Genomic DNA, 25,569 nt, shown 5'->3' on the forward strand with positions numbered 1-25,569 from the left:
AACTGGCACACACTCCAAATCCTACCACCTAGGGGTACTACATATGAACACACACAGATATGTGCATGGTTTTATAACCTGTTATTTTCCTGCAATAGCATGATGTGGACAAAGTTATGTCAATAAATATGATCTGCATCAACAAATTTCATTGTCAAATAGTATATATGCACTTTGTTTTATATAACTGATTCCCTACTGGTTAAATTTAAACTGGTTAAATGTTCAATTTAAATTGTCTCCTATTTTTTACCATCATGAACAATGCTGTGTTGAACATCTTTCAATGATTATTTTTTCACTCTAAATCACTAGAAGTTGAATTCTTGAATCAACAGTTCTATGTTAAATCAATAAGGGTACCTACCTGTTGCGTGCATTATCTGTTTTATCAAGAAAAACCGTTTTCACTTTGTGCATTTCTCAATAGGTCGTGAAAAAGATGCTACCTTAGACATCTGATCTGGTATCCAAGTCAAAAAAGGTCAGGAACCAGTGTGTTCCAGGAGGAATTTCTCTGAGAGCCATGTAGCTTGGCCAGGGAAGTCAGTGGTAGAGATGGCACCTACCTACTCTGGGTTTTCATTAAAATAGCATATAGGATTTAAAAAACAAACTTTATTTTTCAGATTAGTTTTAGGGTTACAGCAAAATTGAGTGAAAGTGCAGAGAGTTCCTATATATACCCTCTCCCTCCCTGAATGTAACATTCCATAGCAGAGTGGGGCATTTGTTAAAATCAATGCCTACATTGATACATTATCACCCAAAGTCCATAGTTAACATTGGGGTTCATTCTTGGTGTTCATTTGATGGGTTTTGACAAATGTATAATGACATGTATTCACCATTGTATTAATAGTATCTTACAGAGTGGCTTCACTGCTCTAAAAACCTTCTGTGTTCTGCCTATTCATCACCCTTTCCCTTCTATTCCTTGGAAACCACTAATCTTTTTACTATCTGCATAGTGTTGTCTCATAGTTTTGACATTCTTCTGTCAAACAGTTGGAATCATATATTATACAGCTTTATCAGATTGGCTTCTATCACTCAGTAATATGCATTTAAGTTTCCTCCATGACTTTTCATGGCTTGATAGCTCATTTCTTTACAGCACTGAATAATATTCCATTGCCTGGATGTGCCACAGTTCATTTATCCACTTAGCTACTGAAGGACAGCTCAGCTGCTTTCAAATTTGGCAGTTATAAATGAAGCTGCTATAAACGTCTGTGTGCAGCTTTTTGTGTGGACATAAGTTTTTATTCATTTGGGAAAATATCAAAGAGTGTGATTGTTGGATTTTATGATAAAGGTATGCTTGGTTTTATAACAAAGTGCTAAACTGCCTTCCAAAGCAGCTGTACCATTTTACATCCCTACCAGCAAGGAATGAAAGTTCCTATTGCTCCATATCCTCATCAGCATTGCTGTTGTCAGTGTTTTGAATTTTGGCCATTCTAATAGGTGTGGAGTGGTATCTCATTGTCATTTTCTTTTTTTTTTTTGAGACAGAGTCTCACTTTGTTGCCCAGGCTAGAGTGAGTGCCATGGCATCAGCCTAGTTCACAGCAACCTCAAACTCCTGGGCTCAACCAATCCTTCTGCCTCAGCCTCCCGAGGAGCTGGGACTACAGGCATGCGCCACCATGCCCGGCTAATTTTTTCTATATATATTTTAGTTGGCCAATTAATTTCTTTCTATTTATAGTAGAGACGGGGTCTTGCTCTTGCTCAGGCTGGTTTCTAACTCCTGACCTCGAGCAATCTGCCCGCCTCGGCCTCCCAGAGACCCAGGATTACAGGCGTGAGCCACCATGCCCGGCCTTCATTGTCATTTTAATTTGCATTTTTCTGATGATATGTGATGTGAAGTATCTTTTTTTTTTTTCAGACAGAGTCTCACTTTGTTGCCCAGGCTAGAGTGAGTGCCGTGGCATCAGCCTAGCTCACAGCAACCTCAAACTCCTGGCTCAAGCGATCCTGCTGCCTCAGCCTCCCGAGTAGCTGGGACTACAGACATGCACCACCATGCCCGGCTAATTTTATATATATATATATATATATATATATATATATATATATATATATATATTAGTTGGCCAATTAATTTCTTTCTATTTATAGTAGAGATGGGGTCTCGCTCTTGCTCAGGCTGGTTTCGAACTCCTGACCTCGAGCAATCCACCCGCCTCGGCCTTCCAGAGTGCTAGGATTACAGGCGTGAGCCACCGCGCTGGCCAAAAGTTTTTCATTTTAATGAAGTTCAACTTATCAATTGTGTCTTTAAAGGATCACATTTTTTATGTTGAACCTAAAACGCCATCATCATGCCCAAAGTTATCTAAATATTCTCCTATGTTATCTTCTAGGAGTCTTATGGTTTTGCATTTTACATTAAAATAAATTATTCCATCTAGAGTAAATTTTTGTAAAGAGTATAAAGTCTCAGTCCAGATTAATAATTTTGCATGCAGATGTCCACTTGTTCCAGCCCCATTTGTTGTAAAGACTATCTTTGCTCCATTGTATTGCTTTTGCTCCTCTTGCAAATATCAGTTTACTATACTTATAGGGGTCTGTTTCTAGGCTTTCTGCTCTTTCCCATGGTCTATTTGTTTATTCTTTTGCCAATATTACACTGTCTAGATTACTATAGCTTTATCATAAGTCTTAAAGTCAGGTAGTGTCATCCTCTGACTTTGGTCTACTCCTTTACTATTGAGTAAAAAGCTGAAAAGCAGTGGTGAGAGGGGACATCGTTGCCTTACTCTTGATCTTAGCAGGAAAGCTTTGAGTTTCTCACCATGAAGTATGTTGTTAGCTATAAGTTTTTGTAAATGTTCTCTATCAAGTTGTAGTAGTTCCCCTTTATTTCTAATGCTGGGAGGCTTTTTAAATCATGAATTGATGTTAGATTTTGTCAAATGCCTTTTCTGTGTCTATTGATATGATCTTGTGATTTTTCTTCTTTAACCTGTTGATGTGATGGATTACCATTTGAATGTTGAACCAACTTTTCATACTTGAGATAAATCATACTTGGTCATGGCATATAATTTTTTTATACATTATTGGATTCAATTTGCTGCTATATTTTTTGATGGACAATTTTTTTTCTTGGCAAAGTTTTTTCAGAAAACTTTTAAAATGTAATTGAACAACTGTATCTGTCATTCTAGTCATATAAATCCTAATCCAGTTTTCTGATTCTGAATTTGCAAATATCTGTCACATTGCTGTTGGGACAGATTGAAATAAGGCTAAAAGTTTTTTCTAAGTTAATATTGAGAAAATAGGATCATAGTTCTGTAACAGATTATTATCTTGTGTGTATGTGTGTTTTGATTTAAAGCAAACCAGGGGATGAAAGGACAAAAACTTTTGGTTCACTTATGTACTTATGAATAAAAAATTTATAATGTAAATTTCATACATGAAAAAACGTAGCTACAAATTACAACATTATAGATAACCCTCTTTTTGTTTCTTTTGTTTCACATGGAGACCTTAGAGACTCAATGCATTTTAAGAGAGCTGAGTCCTCTAGGAAAATATTACACAAATTGGAAGCATTTTGGAATTTTTAAATATATTCCAACACATAAATTTTTATGCATGCTTTAAACAAACAGTATTTTTGAGAGAATTTAAACAAAAATATGACCAGAACCAGCATTTAAGTTTTCTTATTTTAATATTAGTCTGACTTAGTGTTAGTAACCATACTACACTGAAATGTAATGGTACAATCTGAATCATGATTTGTTAAATATTATGCCCCACTTCAGAATATTTAGGCTAGTCCTAAAGTTAAAAATGTGTAAGAAAGTAAGCATAATCAGTTATGGACAGCCTCTGGTATAAACTGTTGTTTAGCAATATGTAAACTGCTTCAAAGATTTATGCTTACAGGTACCCATTCAGTTATACCAATAAAATAGCATGTCCTGAAAATATGGACACATTTAAAAACATATTAATATAATTCTTTTAATCATAACAGTCCCACAGTATGACTGAGTAATGATAAGAACCTACTTTAAAAGCAAACAAATTTGGCCGGGCGCTGTGGCTCACGCCTGTAATCCTAGCTCTTGAGAGGCCGAGGCGGGCGGATTGCTCAAGGTCAGGAGTTCAAAACCAGCCTGAGCAAGAGCGAGACCCCATCTCTACTATAAATAGAAAGAAATTAATTGGCCAACTGATATATATATATAAAAAAAAAAAATTAGCCGGGCATGGTGGCACATGCCTGTAGTCCCAGCTACTCGGGAGGCTGAGGCAGAAGGATCACTCGAGCCCAGGAGTTTGAGGTTGCTGTGAGGTAGGCTGACGCCACGGCACTCACTCTAGCCTGGACAACAAATCGAGACTCTGTCTCAAAAAAAAAAAAAAAAAAAGCAAACAAATTTAATCAGTATAGTGCATGATTGATTCAACATAGTGCCCAGGGAACAGACCAGTCACTTGATTGCAGACCCCTTTATACCAGCCATCATCATTTTTCTTTGTAATACAAATGATTGCACCCACCACAAATGACAGCCTTGTCTTTTGTATAATCACATATTGCAACAACTTTCTCAATATAACTCTTGAGGGCCCAAAGCAGGATCCCCATCTGCACATGGATCATTATACTGAACTACTTACTGCAGCTGCCTCATCTTCATGATCCACTGGAGGTGGAGGTGAAGTCATCAAACGCAGGCAGGTCATCCGCTGGAGGTGGTTGGTGGTGGAGGAGTTGGACTATCAGCAACTGGTCCATTAGAGGTTGGTGAAGGTGTAGACACAGCAGTGGGATCACCAATACTGCTGTGTTTCTACTGTTTCTTCAACTCTACTTCCTCCACTACTTCCACTGTGTGTCCTTGGTCTCCGATTTAAAGAAGCTGTCCTGCCTGGGCTATCCTGATTTCCAAGCCTGGCAGTACTCATCATGTAGTCATTAGGTACTGTTGGGAGTTTAACAGATTCCAGGGTTTTATAAGGAATATTCTTTCCCAACATTCCCTGCCCTGATGTGGGAGGACTTGGTGGTTTCTGAGTAGGAGGATTTGTTCTCAACAGTGTGACAGTTTTTCCAGGCTGGTTGTTTCCATGCTTGACACCATGGCCCACGTTATCCAGAACTGTGTAGTCAATAGACTTCCAAATATGCCTTGTAGAGTGCTCCATATTTGCCGGTGCTATTATTTTGTTTTCTTATTTATTGTCAAAATACCAATCTCTCTTTAAGCCACTTTCTCTTTATGAATATCCATGACCTGTGAGATGTGATTAATGGAAGACTCCACTCTCCAAAGTTGAGAGGCTTGGATGTCCAGCAATTTGGAGTACACTCTTGGCCAATGAATTTATTTGTTAAGCAACACTAGCTGGAGATTGGGTTGTGTAAGTTTTGGTCTCTTCTAAAGCTCTTCTCTCGTCTGCAGCCTGTATGTGGTTGTCTTCTCAGTAGTCTGCCACCTGTGTCACGTTCTGGTAACTCTTTATCAGCGCCTTTTGCCAGACAGGATCTCCTCCTCTAGTATTAATAAAATATTTTCTCCTGAGTCAGGCCTTGTTAGGAAGAAGAAAATGCTCTGGTGTACTTCAAAATGTTCCTTCTCCCCTCCTCCTGCCAGAAACATGAGGGGATTTTTCTCCAATATTCACTGTGAGGACCTGGTAGAGCTCCCAGAGGTAAAACTCACAAGAGTGTGGAGTGCCCTTATGACTCGGTCCCCCTGGAATTTTTCACTCTAGAGTTGCCCACACTGAGCCAGTATTAATTCATCAATTACGGTTCAAGTGTTTTTACCCTGGCACTTGTTCCACGGAAGTTTCTGCTCCAGTAAGTGGTGATTTTCTGTCTCTGCCTGCCTGTCTCTCCAATCTTTGAGGCAGCAAGCAGTTTGCCCTGTGATTTCACTCTCTTCTGGATCTAAGAAGGGTTCTTTATTTTTCAATTCGTTCAACTTTTGACATGTTGTTAGGATACAGTGGCGAAGTCTAAGCTTTCATACACACAAGATGGGAAACTAGAAGTCCTATCTAGGTTTTTTTTAAAAAACTCATCTATAATATGTAATTTATCTAAAATTGACACATATTGCTTATATAGTAATGGAAAAGGCTCTGTTTTTTTCCTCTTTAAGTATGCAGGTTCTTTCTAGCAGAAAGAACTTGGGAAAGGCTGTTCTGCTATTGACCATGCTTTACAGTAATGGCTTTTAAACTTGTATTTGTTGTCTCATGATCACTAAGTGGCTATTACCATTTCAGACACTATGTCTCAATTCATGGCAAGAACCGGGGAAGAGTAAGGCAAGCTCAGTCCGTCCTTTTCATTAGGAAAACAGAAACTCCTCAATGAACTCCTGCTTAAGTCTGGTTAAACAGACCTATGGTTCAGGGACGCCCCAGGCAACAGGGAGCTGGGGAAAGAAACTTCTGAATGAGAATGGGGTGCGGGCAGGCAAGAAAGGGATTGAGAATGGGTGCTGGTTGCATAAGAATGTGGGGTAGGCAAAAGAAAAAAAAGAAGAACAGAAAGAGAAAGAGAATGGGTGCTGGGTTAGGCAATCCAACACAACTTTAGAATATTTGAAAATCTTATTAACCTTCCCATGGCATTATTGATCCTTCCTTCTCCACAAACAAGAATCAGACATTGACTAAGCTTATGAGCTTAATGTAGCCCTGCTGACTCATAGTGTTTATTCAAAACCTATACCTTAATATTATCGTCAGAGTCAGGACTGAAATAATTTTTAATGAAAGAATTAAAAGTTCTAGCAGGATAAAAACAGGGTTGCTTTACTCTTATTCTCCAGCAACCCCCCTTCCTAATCTTATTAATTATATTTTTGGATTATCTGTCTAAGCCTGCTCAATCTTTAAGTCTCATTAAATACTTCCTCTTTATGGAGTCTTTCCCTAGCCCATAGATCAGTTTAAAAACTCCCTGCTTTATGTTTTCATAGACTCCTATTCTTCCTTTATCCTAATACTAATGCTTTATTTTAATTACTAATTAAAATTCTGCCTGTCTGACTGAAATGTAAATTTCATTGAGGTCAAGGACCTTGTCTTCCCTGTTCACTACTGGTACATAGTCTAGCCTTTCAATAAATGTTTGATGAATGAATGAATGATTGTATCACCAACAAAAAACTGAAAGAGATGTATTATTGTATATTTATCACATAGGGTCAAATTAGGAAACTGAAACCACTCAGAGTATTTAAAGCAAAGGAAATTTACTACAGTGAATCAATAAAATGGGAGATGGAAGATGCTAAGAACTACCTTGGAATGGAAGGTATCCTAGATGTTAGTAACAGCAGGAAGTTCTTGGGACTGTCTGGTTGGAGAGACAATAGGAAGAACTGATATTGCCAGAACACTAAGGGTCACAGTTGTTGGGCAGAAGTTCAAGAACAAGGTGGCTCAATTGGATCCCCTGTTTAGAGTCTCTCAAGGACAAAATCAAGATGTTGGTGGGGCTGCTTTCCTTTCTGGAGGCCATAGGCATGAATCTGCTTCCAAGCTCATTCAGGTGTTGGCAGAATTCAGCTCCAAGATGGTGTAGGGCTGAGGTCCCTGTTTCCTTGCTTGGTGTCAAACAGGAGTTATTTTCAATCTCTACAGGCTGCCGTACTCCTTGGTTCATGGCCCTCTTCCTTCATCCTCAGAGCCAGCAACAGCTGATTAAATCTTTCTCATGCTTCAGATTTCTCAGACCTCCCCTTCTGCCTCATCTCTCCTATTTCTAGCTAGAGAAAGTTCTCTAGGGCTCATTAGATTAGCATGAGTCCACCTGGATAGTTCAGAGTCATCTCCCCATCGTAAGGTTTATAACCTTAATCGCATCTACAAAGTCCGTGTTGTCAGGTAAGGTAACATTTTCACAGGACCTGGGGATTAGGGTGTGGATGTCTTTGGGGGACCATTATTCTGCCTACCATTGTTTTCCATTGGCCAAACTCAGATAGACTCCAACTGATACAGGGGCCTGGGAAACAGGCCTGCAGAGCAGGAGAAGAATGAGGAATAGATCTAACGGCAAGGAGGCTCAGTATCGCTACACTTTAAGATGACAACATTCTTTTTCTTCTCAAATTAGGGCGAGCTTAGTAGACAATTGGCCTGCCTTCACCTTGTTGTCAAAGATAATGAATTAATTCCATTTACTGGTGAAAAAAAAAAAAACCAAACAACAACAGCAACAACAACAACAACAAAAATCTCACAGTGATAACACACGCTTCAATGAGATTAATTCAAATGTAACACACTGTCAATTGGTTTCCATTATCTGTTCAGCCATGATCCTCAAATTAGAGCCACCTAAAATTCTTATCATCTGCAGAGGAGTAAGAAGATGAGACCTAGGCCAGGCAGGGAAGCCACATACAATTCCAGTCTTAAGAAGTGCAGAGTTTGAGATGAGTCCCTGAGTGTACACTGTGTTCTTGGCTCAATCTCTCTGGATTAGGCCATCAAGATAAATACCAACTAACCCAGAGATTCCTGGCATTTTTGCTGCCATCCTAGAAGATGCAACCAGCCACAGGACCCAGAATTGTCCCCAGGAATATTCATGTCAATAAACTGCAGCCAGATGATATCAAACTCTAGCAAGGACCAGGATAGATCAATTGGCAGAGCTGTCCTCATAGAACTCTTCAGCTACCTCGTTTGTTGTTCCTTGCTTGCCCCGAATAATTTCATTAACTACACAATAACAAGACTGTGCACTTTGTACTTATTTCTTTTGGACCACACAAGTTTCAGAGATGGTATTCATAGTATTTCAAAACTCAAATGATCATTTTTGGTAAACATCCTCCAACGTTTAACTTGCTTATTAACAACCCTGTATGGCAACAATATCAAAAAGAGTTACTTCGACTTTGAATTTTGTGAAAGCAACAGAACTGTTGATGATGATGGAACTAGCCCATGTAATGAGAATACTGTACTCAAGCATAATTACATACTACAGATTAACAATGTTGCTTCTTCAGGAAGCACCCATTCCCCTCTGAGTGAAAACTCTTAGTGAGGCTGATATCTCTGAGAATGGGCTCTGCTCTGATTCACTTTCCATTTTGTGCTGTCCATACTCTACTCCGCCTGTTCGGTCTTGTCGCGCTCAGGTCTGCATGTAATTGGATGCCACTTTTTTGTATCCTTGGCCTTTTGCAGAAATTCTCAGTCTTTGGTTGTTTATAATTCACCTTAAGGACAGTTCTTGAAGAAGTTTGTGCCCTTTGAAACATCATGCAAAGGTAGAGCTCTACTACCATGTGCCTTAAAATCAAGGCTTCTCTCTCGTCTCATGGCCCTAGAGCTCTTTTTGCCTGCTGAGCTGTTTGTGTTCTCTCTCCAGTGGCCTGTAAGAATATGCACTCAGTTCCACTCTTTGGTGTTGTGTATGTCGCCAGCCACCAAAGAGTTCACTTCTCCTTCGGTGGAAAATTTTCTGATTGAGCTCTGAGCTACAAACCAGTGCCTCTTAGGGCAGGGACCTGTGTTATATAATCTTTGAAGTTTGATTTCACCATTTTCCCTGGCCACTAAAGCTTGAGCTATTTTTTAAATTTTACTTTTAAATACACACACAGTAAAATGTATTAGGTGTGCAGTTTTATGGGTTTTGACAAATAAATATAGACCACCATCACAATCAAGACTCAGAACTATTCTGTCATCCCCAGAAAAACTTCTTTTTTTTTTTTTTTTTTGAGACAGAGTCTCGCTTTCTTGCCCAGGCTAGAGTGAGTGCCGTGGCGTCAGCCTCGCTCACAGCAACCTCAGACTCCTGGGCTCAAGCAATCCTCCTGCCTCAGCCTCCCGAGTAGCTGGGACTACAGGCACGAGCCACCATGCCCGGCTGATTTTTATATTATATATATTAGTTGGCCAATTAATTTCTTTCTATTTTTATGGTAGAGACGGGGTCTCGCTCAGGCTGGTTTTGAACTCCTGACCTTGAGCAATCCGCCCGCCTCGGCCTCCCAGAGTGCTAGGATTACAGGCGTGAGCCACCGCGCCCGGCCCAGAAAAACTTCTTTAGGCTGCCCCTTGATAATCAACTCCAACCCTTGGCAAACCACTAATCTGTTCTCTATCCCTATAGTTTTGCCTTTTCAAGAATGTTATATAAATACACACAGCATGTATTATGTTATATAAATACACACAGCATGTAGACTTTTGAGTCTGGTTTCTTTGAACATAATGCATCTGAGCTGCACTCATGTTGTTGTATCTTCACTCATATATCAATAGTCAATTTCTTTTTATCACTGGGTAGTATTCCCTTGTATGAGCCATCAGTTTCCTATGGCTGCTTTAACAAATTACCACAAACTTGGTGCCTTAAAGCAATAGAAATTCATGCTTTCATAGTTCTGGAGGCCAGAAGTTCAAAATCAGTATGACGGGGCCAAAGTCAATATGTTGGCAGGGCCTCTAGGGAATTTAGGAGCAAATCTGGTCTTTGTCAGCTTCTGGTGGCTGCTGGCATTCCTTGGCTTATGGCCACTCCAGCCTTTGCCTTGACGGTGACAGATCCTCCTCTTCTGCCTGTCTAGAGCCAAATCTCCCTTTGCCTTTTTCTCATAAGGACACATGTGAATTTCCCTATGCCAAGACCTCTAACCTAGTCACATCTGCAGTCCCTTCTTTGCCATAGAAGGTAACATTCACAGGTTCCAGGTATTAGGACATGGATATCTCCTGAGGGGCCATTATTTGGCCATCCACATGGCTATACCACATGCTATTTATCCATACACCCATTGAAGGGCATTTGGGTTTTTCCCACTTTGGGACAATGATGAATAAAGCTACTCTAAATATTTGTAGAAAGGTCTTTGTGGAAACATAAGTTTTCATTTCTCATGGGTAAAATACCTAACACTGAGATTGCTGAGTCAAATAGTAGTATACATTCGACTTTATATGAAACTGTCAAACTGTTTTCCAAAGTGGTTATACCACTTTTGCTTTCCCAGTATATGAGAGGTCGAATTCCTCCATATCCTTGTCAACAGGTGTAGTGTCCGTTTTTCTGATTTTAGTCATTCTTGTAGGTATATAGTGGTATTTTCTTGTGGTTTTAATTTGCATTTCCCTAATGAGTAGTAAGGTTGAGCATTTTTTTTATGTGTTGAAATGTTAATGTTGCATCATTTCATGACCTCTCTCACTTGGCTATATTTTCACTTAGCTCTCTAAATTTTAACTTAGCTCACTTTAGTAATAGTTTAGAAATCATTAGCCACTTAATAGGTGAAATTTTTATAATTATTAGCTTTTCATGAAATTAAATCTACTGAGTAACTTTCAATGTAGAAGAATTCTAACAATCAAAATGAGTCAGCACAATATTATTCATAAAATACACCCAGGGTGCACGGTTAGCATGAGATGATTAATAAGATTGGTAAAGAGTATGTGTATAGGCCGGGCGCTGTGGCTCACGCCTGTAATCCTAGCTCTTGGGAGGCCGAGGCGGGCGGATTGCTCAAGGTCAGGAGTTCAAAACCAGCCTGAGCAAGAGCGAGACCCCGTCTCTACTATAAATAGAAAGAAATTAATTGGCCAACTGATATATATAAAAAATTAGCCGGGCATGGTGGCGCATGCCTGTAGTCCCAGCTACCCGGGAGGCTGAGGCAGAAGGATCACTGGAGCCCAGGAGTTTGAGGTTGCTGTGAGCTAGGCTGACGCCACGGCACTCACTCTAGCCTGGGCAACAAAAGCGAGACTCTGTCTCAAAAAAAAAAAAAAAAAAAAAAAGAGTATGTGTATAATGTACATGTGTTCTTTTTAATCCTTATGAACCTGTTTGGATGAATAATCTATGTGAACCATAATAATTCAGGCAATTTTCCTGTCAAAATTCTGGGTGTTATATGATATTTCTAACTCAGGAAATCTATATAATTAATTAGGTCTTTAGGGCATGCACAGGCCTGAGGTTCAACAAACTATTATAAATTTGCTTAGGAGCGAAGTTTTTTAACTGCAGAAATACTGCCTCTGAAACTGGCCAAAACTCTGAGTATTATCAGATCTGCTGAGGCACCTGGATAGTAATAAGAGCCATTGGAATAAGAATCCACCTTCTATTAAATGCCAAAATTCTCACAGACTAGTTGGTGCATAAAATATGCTTCTGTGTTGCCAATAGCTCCAGGATAAATGTCCTTTGCCAAAGAAATAAAAGAGGCAAAGCAACTACCTCAGGAGGGTAGGAAGACAGAACTGACAATCTTAGTACAAAGGACTCAGGTGTAGAGTTTTATTCTTTTTAAAAATAATATTAGAATATTTTAGTTATGAAAAATAGTAGCAGAAATGGTATGCCAGTACTCTTGTGACATATGTTAATAAAAATAATGATAGTAATTATCTTTTATTAAATGTTTATACTATTATGTCAGACCTGATGTAAGTTAATCATGTAATCCTTACAACTACCCCTAAAGTAGGTACTATTTTTATCCCCATTTTATGGATGAGGAAACTGAGACACAAAGAGGTTGAGCGGCTTACCCAAGGTCCCAGTGGAGGATCAGTAGTCACCCAGAGGCAGACAGGCCCCCCTATGTCACATGACGGCTGCTGTCCAGGAGATGTTACCACAGCTCCAATACCCGACCAGTGACCAGCCTGACCGTGGAGCTTTTCAAAATTGTGATTCCCAGGCCCCATCCCCAGGATCCTGGTTAGATCATTCTGGAATCTGTACTGCTTTTGTAGATTCCCCAGGTGACTCTGAGCATTAGCTGGGCTGCCAACATCAGGCTGGTCCCCCATTGGTGGTTTGGCAGTGCTGTTTTGATGGTAGAGCAACATTAAGTTCCTCCTCGTGGTGCTGAGGGGATAAGACAACGCCAGATCATAGCCATGCCATTTGTCGAAGGGGCGGGTTACTCCCTCTTTTAAAAGTTTCAGATACAATGAGTAAAAGTCAGGATTAGTATTGTACTTACATATGATACTTCTCATACCTGAGCTTATCATCCATTAAAATGTATTTTAATTGTTATGCATAGTATACATCCATTTTTATTCATAAAAGTACGATTTCTAATCTCATCTATTCTCATGGTTTTTCCCAATAGATGGTGATGATCACATTTATATTTCTGTCCCAGATATTGAACCCCCAGCCTGAATATCAAATTGCAGATTGGACGTTTCTTCCTGGAACCACCTCAAATCGAACGTGTCTGAAGCTGATCTCCAGGCACCACGCCCAGGCCAAACCTGCTCCTTCTCCTACGTTCTCTTGCCTGGTGGTTGGCCCTGCCGCCCGCTCAGTAACACCAGGCAGAGCACGGAGCCACTGGATTCAACTCTCTCCCCAACCTGCCACCACCCAACAGTCACCTGCTTCCCACTGGCTCCCTGTTCCCGCTGCCCCTGCACCAGTGCCCCCTCCTCTGCGGACACCAGGGACCCCCAGTTCCCAATCCCCACGCTGCGCCACTGCCAGAGTGTGTCCTCTTTCTTTTCTTTCTTTCTCTTCATTGGAGAAAGCATACTTGTTTGGATAGCTTAACTTTTAAAAAAATATTACATTTCAAATAGACAGTTGAGTATGGAGAATAACCAACAACTGTGTTCTGACCACTAGTTTTATCAAAATCTTGACATTGTGATATTTGCCAGTTTATTTGAAACCATCTTGACTAACCTGTCCCCTGGTCCCCAAGTCCCTCCTTCCCCAGGGCAGTCTCACAAATTTGCTGTTATCAATCTCATGCATGTGGTACACTTTCTCTATTTATATATCCATAAACGATTTAAAGCATTGCTTCGTAGGTTTTTTCGTCTTTACTAAAATGACATCATACTGTGTATATCCTCTGTAGCCTGTTTTCTTTACTCAATTTTATTTTTTCTTCTTGTTGCCACATGTTGCAAAATTCATTCATTTTAACCACCATATGGTATTCTATTATGGTACTCTACTACAATTTATTTATTTATTCTCTATTGAAGGGCGTTTAGGGTTTTTTGCTAATACAAACAGTGGAGCATTGCTCTCTTTGAGCAGATGTTTGAGAGTTTCTCCAGGCTGTATTCTCAGGCGTGGCATTACTTGCCTGGTCTCCCCAGCCAGGGAGACAAATAGTTTCCTGCCTCCTTTTCCCTAATCTACTACACTGCTGCCAAAGCAATTTTTCTGAAATGCAAATCTGATCCTGTCACTCCCCTGCTTACGTGCCTTCGTGCATTGGATGGAATAAATCCGCCATTTCTCAATCCTTCCCGCAAAGCCATCATCCTTGGCCTTGGCCCTTGCTTCTCCTCCAGCCTTCTCCCCGTCCCCCACCCCCACCTCACCCTGTGCTCTACTGACTGTTCCCTGCTGCCCTAACGGCCCCCGTGCTCCTCTCTCCCGCCCCCTCGCCCCTTCTCTCTTTCCAGGGCTGCCCCACCCTCGCCCACATCCTCCAACCCCCTTACCAGGAAACACCTAGTTGTTTTTTAAGAGTCATTTTCTCACTGACCTGTCCTCACCTGCCGGAGGTCACCGGATTGCACACCAGCTCCACTACTTACTAACCCAGGCAGATCTTGAAACTTCTCTGAGCTCATTGTCTTCATCTATACAATGAAGAGAATAATACCACCCACTCACCCCACATGCCTACTGTGAGGGTTGCATTTGATTGCTGATGTTGACTTTGATTATTGAATTTAATCCTCAATACAGAGTTTTTCATGTTATGTTCGACGATAGATGTTAGCTCTTGTTCATTCATCTAGGAATGCATTTTATTAGAATTAGTTCTTTTTGTTGTTGTTAGCTATTTCTTTACAAATTTTCTGTCTCTACTAGCTTTCAAAGTCTAGGATTGTGTCTAATTCACCTTTTTATCATCAGCACAGGGTCTGATGTAGGTAGGAAAGGCACACAATAAGTGTTAAATGAATAAATGGATGGCTCTTGGGGCTCTCAGAGCTGCTAAGTCCAAAACAAAGTGGGGGCGGGATTTAATACTTTGTTATAGATGGTATCATATTTCCACAGAAAAATGCCACTTCTGGTAGCACTATTTTTGTTTCATTTTTACCACCACAACTTTCTTATAATAGTTTTATTTCTTTAAGTTGGTAATGATTTATGCAAGCGTATCCATAAATAGTGTTAAAAGAATTTCTGTTGCCACTCAGTTGTTGCCTAGGGAAAAGGTTTTGCTTACAAAAAAAAAAAAGCATCATGGTTCATTTGATTTTGTTGCTTACTTACAATCTTAGGCATGAATTAGTACGTAGAATTTCAGAGAAAAGGCAGGGGCAATTTCTGAAATCTGAATATCTATGAGTGTAGATTCACCAGTAGAAAATACAAATAAAAATGCCTCTGACCTAGAGGGAAAATGATTGGACAGGAAGCATGAGGTTAGGAAGACAACATTCTTTTAGCCCTCCTCTGTCTCAATCTTCTTCAGCACTCAGAAACCAGGAACAAAACCTCCAGACTGTCTTTCAGGGCTCCCCAAACATTCTGCATTGCACCAGTCTGGAGCCTCCCCTTGGTTTCCGCCTGGTTACCCTGCCCCAGCATTCTGCTGTCTTCCCGCGGTACAGCGGTCCTCTCTGAATGCCTGGCCGAAACAACTGCTGCTAGTCCTTCCTCAAGCCCTCTGCACCCCCCACTCCCACCCCTAGCACGGTCCTGCCTTACAGAGACAGCTCTCCTGAAGCAGAATGCCATCTGATTTCTGAACTCGCTGCCTCCTGGCATAGTGGCTGCCACGACACCCCACTGCACTGTCTCCTGGGACTAATGATACCTGAACATGCTTGAGTGTGCTCGCTGTTCAGGTGTGGCGGCCTGGATCACTACACTCTCACCAAGCCAGCCCCTAGAGCAGCAGGGGTGTCCCAGTGAGGGGCTGCCTCTAGTGATCAGACTGTGCTGCGGCTCAGCTTCCCTCCTGCTGGCCCCAGGTGGCCAAACTCAGCATGTTCCAGCCTGGATCCCATCAATCCCCACCACTGTCACTTCTTATCTGTTATGCTTTCTCTATTTTTTCTCCTTTCTTGCCTATTTTTATGAATTAACTGAGTTGCCTCAGTCTCTGCTCCCGTTTCTTTATTCCTTCCTCTATTAGCTTGGTACACACACACACACACACACACACACACACACACACACACACACACACAACCAGAACAATACAGAAATCTTAGATATCCCAAATTTTAGAGTTTTTTTTTAAGTCTACAAATAAAGTACCATTTTTATAGTTAATATTATTCAGATCGGCCCACATATATTTCTATTTCTTTGCTTTTGATTCATCCTTATATTTCAGATCTTTTGTCTGGAGCTACATATGTGCCAGTGAAATCCTTTAGCATTTCCTTCGGTATAGAACTGTTGGTAGTAAACTCATATAGTTTTTGTTCATATGAAAATGTCTTTCCTTTTTGCCCTTATGCTTGAAAATAGTTTCACAAGGTATACACTTCCAGATTGACAGTTATTTTCCTGTTGAGAATTTAGCTAGTAATCATTGCTTGTAGGTAATCTCTCCTTTGTTGTAGTTGCTTTTATTTTTATTTTATTTTATTTTATTTTATTTTATTTTATTTTATTTTATTTTATTTTTTGAGACAGAGTCTCACTTTGTTGCCCAGGCTAGAGTGAGTGCCGTGGTGTCAGCCTAGCTCACAGCAACCTCAATCTCCTGGGCTCAAGCGATCCTACTGCCTCCTACTCCTAAGTAGCTGGGACTACAGGCATGCGCCACCATGCCTGGCTAATTTTTTTTTTTTTTTTTGTATATATATTTTTAGTTGGTCAATTAATTTCTATTTTTTTTTTTAGTAGAGATGGGGTCTCACTCAGGCTGTTTTCAAACTCCTGACCTTGAGCAATCCGCCCGCCTCGGCCTCCCAGAGTGCTAGGATTACAAGCGTGAGCCACCACGCCTGGCCTGTAGTTGCTTTTAGTATCTCCTCTTTGTTTTTGTTGTTCTGCAGTTTCGCCATGGTGTGTCTGAGTATAGATGTATTTTTATTGATGCTACGTGGGATTTAGCAGACATCCTGAATTTGAGGATGGGTGTTTTTCATCACTTCTGGAGAATTCTCAGCCATTATCTTTTCAAATATTGCCTCAGCCCTCTCTTCTTTCCTTTTGGAACTTCTATTAGGCATATGTTAGACCTTCTTGCTTAATGTCTCTTAACTCTCATATGTCCATATTTCTCATATGTCCATAACTCTCATATGTCTCATATGTCCATATTTCTGTCTTTCATCACTGCATTCTGAATAATTTTGTCAGCTCTAGCCTTCAGTTTCTCTTCTGCAGTGTAAAGTCAAATTTATAATTTCAATTATTTTATTTTTTATTTCCAGAAATTTTAATTGTTTTTTCTAAAACTGATCACTTTTATAGTATCCTGTTTCTTATTCATATTTTAATGCCCTTCTTTATTTCTTTAAATGTTTTAGATGATAATAGACTAGAAGAGAATCCATGGCTGATAATACCAATATATGAAATATTTATAGATTTAGTGCTCTAGTTTGTTGTTTCTGCTGGCTCTTGATCATGGTGCTTTGCTTTCTTGTATGCTTTTGTGATTTTGCTTGTTTTATGACAAATTTATATTACTTGGAATCTCTTCAGTGGAAATTCTTTCAGGTTTGGATTAAAAGTAGATTTCTTGAGAGAGGCTTTGTATTTGCTTCTTCCAGGTGCTTGGTGTACTTAGTAACCAGGATCACTTTAAACAATTGTTGACTTGAGGTTTTCAGGAGATGTAGGTGGTATAAATTTGGGCTTCGAAATCACATGAAAACTGGCTTGAGGATGTGAATTCTCAGGGAGGAATTTTTTTTTCCTTTTCCATCCAGCATCAAGCTGGGGACAGACAAGCTTTTTTTTGTTGTTTCCTTTTGTGAGGCAAGTATGTCTAGTTCACTTTTAAATGAAAATATAGCTCTTTTTGGTTCAAGATCTCTGCAAGCAGCTCCTTTAGACTCCCTACATCTATTGGGTCCTGGGTTTTATCACCTGTCCCATTCCCATATGGTTGTCAAATCTGAAGCTCAAGGTCACTAGGATTCAGCAGTTGTCCTTGAGGTGAAAACTGCTCTACTTACCTCTCTGATTCATACTTTCCCTGTGTTACTGGCTTCTGAAATTCCTTACATTCTTGCCAACTCTGTGATGCCTTGAAAAATGTTTTCTATTTTATCTAGCATTTGTGCTTTTCTCATAAGAGGGTTGTTCGGGTTATCTAATCCACCATATTGTCAGAATAGAATCCTCATTTCTTTTTCTTTTCTTTTTTTTTTTTTTTAAGACAGAGTCTCACCTTGTTGCCCAGGCTAGAGTGAGTGCCATGGCATAAGCCTAGTTCACAGCAACCTCAAACTCCTGGGCTCAAGCAATCCTCTTGCCTCAGCTTCCCAAGTAGATGGGACCACAAGCATGCGCCACCATGCCCAGCTAATTTTTTCTACATATATATTAGTTGGCCAATTAATTTCTTTCTATTTATAGTAGAGATGGGGTCTCACTCTTGCTCAGGTTGGTTTCGAACTCCTGAGCTCAAATGATCCACCCACCTCAGCCTCCCAGAGATAGAATCCTCATTTCTTATTTATTTATTCTATTTTAAAAATATTTTGTTATGTATTAAAATTGGTTATTTTATTTGTCAGAATCCAATATGTTCAGTGTAGAGTTGCTAGATTTAGCAAATAAAAAATAGGACACCTATTTAAAATTGAATTTCAGCTAAACAATGAATTTTTTAGTGTGTCCCATTTAATATTTAAGACATACTAAAAAAAATCTGTTGTTTAGCTGAAATTCAAATTTAACTGGACACCTTGTCTTTTACCTGGAAACCCTAGTTTTGTGTCCAATCTAAGCTGAGTGATAAAAATTATTTAGACCAATAGATTTTAATAATTAGCCCTTTTGGAGAATTAGAGACTATGTGATTCTTTATAGCATTATCTACATAATTACTGTAATATAAAAACAAATATAAATCTTAATTTTTAATACTTTTTAATCACAAAAGAAATACATGTATCTAAAATATTTTAAAGTGTTCACATCTGTCTTTTTAAACTTCCCTTCTTTTTATATAAGTATTGGTAAAATCTACTGTTCTTAGAAAATCAAACTGAGACCTAGTGAACGATGCGATATTTTATTTTATCTCTATTAGTTGGGTTAAAAACATAGTGAAGAGTTGCTAAAACACATTACGTCCGACTTAAACAAAGATAAGTACTTATTTGGAATAAATAAAGACTATACATGCCAAATTCTAAAATACACTCAACATTATTTCATCGCAAGAGCAGTTACTACAACCTATACTTCCATGTGTGTGAGCACAGATCGAGTTTCTTGGTAAAGTTAACCAAGCAGAAGTCAGCTCTGGTACTGTTACTGGCAGCTGATCATAACCTCAAATGATTTATGATCTAACTCAACAATGAGTATTCATTGATGAGGCATTATTTAAAACAGATAAATTGAAATGATAACTTTAATCATTCATGATTATTGACTAGCAATAAAATGAAGTCATAAAATGACAAGGTCATAGCAATGTGGAATATGATTTAGAGCAGGCGTCCTCAAACTACGGCCCACGGGCCACATGCGGGGTGTTTTTGCCCATTTGTTTTTTCACTTCAAAATAAGATATATGTGCAGTGTGCAAGAAATTTGTTCATAGTTTTTTTTAAACTATAGTCCGGCCCTCCAATGGTCTGACGGACAGTGCACTGGCCCCCTGTTTAAAAAGTTTGAGGACACCTGATTTAGAGAAAGAAAAAAATGGAAATCTTTTAAAGGCACAAAAGGTGACTTAAGAAATTGGCCTCATGCTTTTCACTGATAGTTCACCTACCTTAAGAGGGGTATTCCCAATAAATATTCAGCACTTGTATTCAATACATGGTATTAAATACAGAATAATTGAGAACAAAGAATATCGTGTAGTCCCCTACCTAAGGAGTTTACCTTGAAGGCTTTTAAGACCTTGTTTAGGTTCTTTGATCATAAAGTTTCTTAATTACAGATTATATTTTCTTTTGCCCATTATGCTTGACTTTCTGACCTCATTTGTGATGCATCATAATTACCTTATTCTCATAAAATACTGATCACTTCTCTGAATCTCTTACCCTCTACACCTGCATTTTGTTCACTGAGCATCTATTCATACAGTATTAGCAATGATGCTTGAGTGTTACCCCAAACAGTTATATAAAATATTTTTGGTCCTTCCTCATTTTAAGAACAAAGGCATAATAACTTCCTGTCACCTCTGCAACGGAAATAAAAAGCAACTCTCTTTGGGGCACTTTAAGTTAGCAATATCAAAGCTACTATAAAATATAAATCTGGTCCTGATTTTTGTGAAAACTACCATTTGGACATGGAGAGAAGGATAGAAAATCTTGCATTCAGAGTTGCTATGCTTTTAAAATATGTCTATGAAATTTGGCCTAGACCACTTAACTGATGGGAATAACCCACTATCAGCATATTTTTAAACCTAAATGTTTATTCATTCTGGAAGGAGCTTACAACTAAGGAATTTAAATACTGTAGGTGCTTATAAGTAAAATGCAGCAAACCTGGCAATAAATGAAAAAAAAGTCAATTAACTTTTTCTATTCAGAGAACCCCTTAACTCTCAAAGCTGTTTAAGAAGGGTTGTCTTAGAAGGTCTTCACTTTTGTTTTTGAATTCTGAAACAATTTTCACAGACCACCTATACATCTTCCCATGTATTAAGAAATCTTGGGAAAGCTGGGCTTTCTTTAACACCAATCTTTTTCTATATAATTGTGGCAAAATACGCACAACTTAAATTTTACCACCTTAACCTCCTATAATAAAAGACATTAAAAATTAATCTTAACCATTTTTAAATGCTGTTCAGTAGTGTTAAGTATATTCATATTGTCATGCAACCAATCTCCAGAACTTTCATCTTGCAAAATCAAAACTCTACACTCATTGAACAGCATGTCTCCATTTCTCACTTTTCCCCTCACCCCCAGACCCTGACAATCACCACTCTACTCTCTGTGTTTGACTACTCTAGATACTTCATATAAATGAAATAATATGGTATTTGTCTTTTTATGCCTGGCTTATTTCACTTAGTATAATGTCCTCAAGGTTCACCCATGTTGCAGCATGCATTAGAATTTCCTTCCCTTTTAAGAAATTCAATCTTCTAATGTGTTATTATAAGCTGTTTTTATATAATACAAATGAGAAGGAATATAGAAATGCACTTCTTTGAAAGGAAGAGAGTTTTTCTTAGTTAACATTAAACTATATATGTGCGTCACTTAACAACAGGGATATGCTCTAATAAATGCGTTGCTAGGCAATTTTGTCGCTGTGCAAATATCATAGCGTGTACTTACACAAAAACCTAGATGGTACAGCCTTCTACACACCTAGGCTATAGCCTATTGCTCCTAGGATACAAACCTCTACAGCATGTTATTATACTGAATACTGTAGGAAATTGTAACACTGTGGTGAGTATTTGTGTGTCTATACATAGGTAAACATACAAAGGCACAGCAAAAATGTGACATTACAATTTTATGGGACTACCTTCATATATGCAGTCCAGCATTGACCAGTACACTGTTATGCAATGTGTGACTGTATAAATATGAACATGCACACACAGAATGTGTGTATATTAACATTATAATTGCCACTACAGAATAATGAAGTAAAGAGATATTCAGAGGCAACTTTTCAAACTGCAAATAATGCAAGGATTTACTGTTTGGAGAAGAGAGACACTGAAGCATTCCAGCACAGACAGGTCCCACCACTTCCCCGAAAGGGCAGCACAGAGAGAGTGCCTTCTTGGTTCATCTGTGGCCAACAGAGAGTGAAGAGCTACTTGATGGCCCACTCTTCTTTGGGGACTTCCTTTTCTATAAAGTCTGTCTGGAAGAGGGTGACCCCAGTGATCCAACCCAGCTATCAAAGGGCACCTTTGTTTTCAGGATGATGCCAAAACTTAACAGCAATTCATAACTTTGTACATTTTAATCCCATTACCATGTTCAAGATATGAAAGAGAAAATTCATCAGTTGCTCAGTTATGAATTATTGGATTGAACTCTATGAAGTTGCCAGTATTTTACATTTTGACCTACAGAAAAAGCCCTTCCACATCATTCAACCTAATAGAATCCCACCTTTTTTTTCTTTATCTATCAGAGAAATAATGTAAATGCAATTTTTTTTTCATAACAAAAAGCATAATTTAGCAGTTAAGAGTGCAGGCAAGAGATTCAGAAAGACCTGGATTTGAGTCCCGGCTCTGTCTCTTTGTGGGGATTTGGGCAGTTTCTTAACCTTTCTGGGCCTTCCTGCCTGTAAAATGCAGGTGAGAACAGTACCTCCCTCAGAGGGCTGTGGTGAGGTTGAAATGAGACAAGATATATAAAGTGTTTAGTACAATGCCTGGCATGTAGTGAGCTCTCAACATTGGCTTTTCTTATTATTGCAACAAAAAGTTGAAGAGTTTCCCAGATAATAGCCTTTATGTGGTGAGGTAATTTCAAATATGATGGTCGGACTCAATTCCCCTAGTCCTTGGTGATGGGGATGAGAGACCCTAAAATCACAGCTAGGACCGAGACTCCTCGTGGCTAATTCTCAAGGCACACCCCAGATCCCCTACTGACCCCTGCTCGCCTTTCTGGAGTGCTGTCCCCCAGAGATGGCGGGCTGGGAGGGCCCATCAGCACTGATTCCTGCACTTCAGTGCCAGAATGTTGTAAAGTGGAAGGAAGGAATGGCTCTCAGTTGTGGTTTTCGAGTGTTCTGTCTCTCTGGAAATCAGCTGGCTTCTGCTTGCTCCGTTTACTGTGTACCAGCTAATACAAAATGAAATGCTCACATCATAAGTTAAAAATTAAGCATATCCCAGAGGATCCCATGCGAGGGATCCTGTTAAACACATTAGTGTTTAACAATCTGCGAGTCCAATCACGGGGATGGTTTAGAATAATCTATTCCTTTGCTTCCATTGGATATAGAAGTAAAAAAAGAAAAAAAAAAGGATTTCTTGTTTGCTGTGATACCTCAGACTGAGATACAAAGCAATGAAGATCTTCTGCATGTTAGGCAGGCTCCTCGTGCTTTGTGTGTTGCTTCGTGGTCTTAATGCTTCAATGTTTGTAGCCTGTAGTGACTCCTGGCTCCATGTCAAAATTAGACGAACGACTCGAATGAATGACCCGCAACCTCAGCAACACGAACTCCATCTAGAAAGTGCTGCCCTGTAAACACATTGGACGGAGATACCTTTGGGTTCCTTTACCTTCTCACTTCTTGTGGCATCAGGGTTTATGGATACCCATCAGGTATTTTTACCTAAAGTTCAGTCACATTTGAACCAACGGATTTAGACTTTGTTATCTACATCCCAGTAGCATGCTATTTTCAAAGAAGTTTTCCAGTGATATTGGTGCCAAAAAGTAGGGAGAATACTCATCGTGAACACACAAGGCCAGGGGGACAGACGTGCTCTTTATCACGTGAAGTTGAAGACTTGGGAATCTGTCCAAGAGTATCATGTAGGAACAATTTTCTTTTGTTGGGCCACAAAATTTTATACCTTCTTATTAAACGGAGGAATTCAGCTATCAATTCTGGGTGATGAAGCAACCTTTCTTATCCTGGTAATCTGGCTGCTTGAGGATTTCACTGCCTCTTAGAAGCTGACCTAATCTATGGATATTGTCTTTTACCGTTTCAAGTATCTTTTTAGGCTGGGCATGGTGGCTCACGCCTATAATCCTAGACTCTCGGCCGAGGCAGGCGGATTGCTCGAAGTCAGGAGTTCGAAACCAGCCTGAGGCAAGAGCGAGACCCCGTCTCTACTATAAATAGAAAAAAATTAATTGGCCAACTAATATATATAGAAAAAAATAGCCGGGCATGGTGGTGCATGCCTGTATTCTGAGCTACTCGGGAGGCTGAGGCAGCAGGGTTGCTTGAGCCCAGGAGTTTGAGGTTGCTGTGAGCTAGGCTGATGCCATGGCACTCACCCTAGCCTGAGCAACAAAGTGAGACTCTGTCTCAAAAAACAACAACAAAAAAAACCAAATATCTTTTTAAATGAAAAATTGCTCTGCCATTAATAAACTCTTTTAGTAGGGAAAGGCTTTTATAGATTTTAAATTCGAAATAAAGATGCTTTTTAAACATAAAAAAAAGAAGAAAAAAGAAGAAGAATCTATTCCTCACTGCTCAAATGCCTCAGGCCTTCTCTAAGGTCAGAGCCTGTCAAATGAGGGAATGCAGGAGCAGCAGCAGCAGGGGATCACATTCGGTTAGCTGCGTCATCTGCACAGATGTGGGTTACAGGATCAGAGAGGCAGTGTGTCACAGTGGTTAAGGGGACCGTCTCTCTAGGCGGCCCAGGCTTGATTTGGCTTCATCATTTACTAGTTGTGTGACCCTTGGCAAGTCACTTGCCCTTCCTCTACCTTTCTTTGGCTGTAAATTGAACATGGTAACAGGTGCCATCTCAGTGGTTGGTGGTGGTGGGAGGATTGAATAAATATATACCAAGCTCTTAAAAAAAAAGAGCCTGACAAAGAGTAAGTATGAGTATTTATACTATTGTTACTTCTTTTTCATTTACATTTTTAGTAAGGAGATAGATTAGTCAGATCCAAATGTGTATAATGTAATCTGGGGGGGTCCTTTTTTGTGATAAAACACACAGAACATAAGATTTAACATTTTAACCATTTTAAACATACAGGTTAGTGGCATTAAGTACATTCATGCTGTTGTGCAGCCATTGCCACTATCCATATCCAAATCTTCTTCATCACCCAGTGCATATTTAACAATACCTCTCATTGCCCCCTGCCCTCCACCTCTGTATCCATTATTCTACTTTGTCTCTATGAAGACAGGCATTTGATTATTCTATTTTTTCTTTTTTTTATTAAAAATTTTTAATTTCGTTTTATTTATTTTTTCTTTTTTCTCTTCTTGAGGGAGTTAATACAGTTGTGTGATTATTCTAGATACCTCATATAAGTGGAATCATACAATATTTGTCCTTTGTAACTGGCTCATTTTACTTAGTATTTTACTTAATCTTCAAGCATATATCAGAATTTTTTTCCTTTTTAAGGTTAAATAATATTCCATTGTGTACACATACCACATTTTTTTTTTATCTATTCATCCCTCAATGGACATTTGGGTTGATTACACCATTTTGCTACTGTGAATGATGCTGCTATGAACAGTGATATACAAATATCTGTTTGAATCTCTGCTTTTGATTTTTCTTTTTAGTATGTACCCAGAAGTGGAATTCCTGGACCATACGATAATTCTATGTTTAATTTTGGGGGGAACTGCCATAGCATTTTACATTCTTACCAGCAAAGCACGAAGGTTCCAATTTCTCCACATTCTCACCAACACTTGTTCCTCTCCCTCTTTTTTTTATACAGCCATGCTAATGGCTGTGAACT

General features: G+C 39.3%; 1 pseudogene; it reads right to left on the bottom strand.

Moving 5' to 3' along the window:
- Window positions 1-4,416: 4,416 nt before the first annotated feature.
- Window positions 4,417-5,187, bottom strand: LOC105867668 (abl interactor 1 pseudogene; annotated as a pseudogene).
- Window positions 5,188-25,569: the final 20,382 nt, after the last annotated feature.

This window comes from Microcebus murinus, chromosome 6, assembly GCF_040939455.1.
Source record: "Microcebus murinus isolate Inina chromosome 6, M.murinus_Inina_mat1.0, whole genome shotgun sequence".
Classification (NCBI taxonomy): domain Eukaryota; kingdom Metazoa; phylum Chordata; class Mammalia; order Primates; family Cheirogaleidae; genus Microcebus; species Microcebus murinus.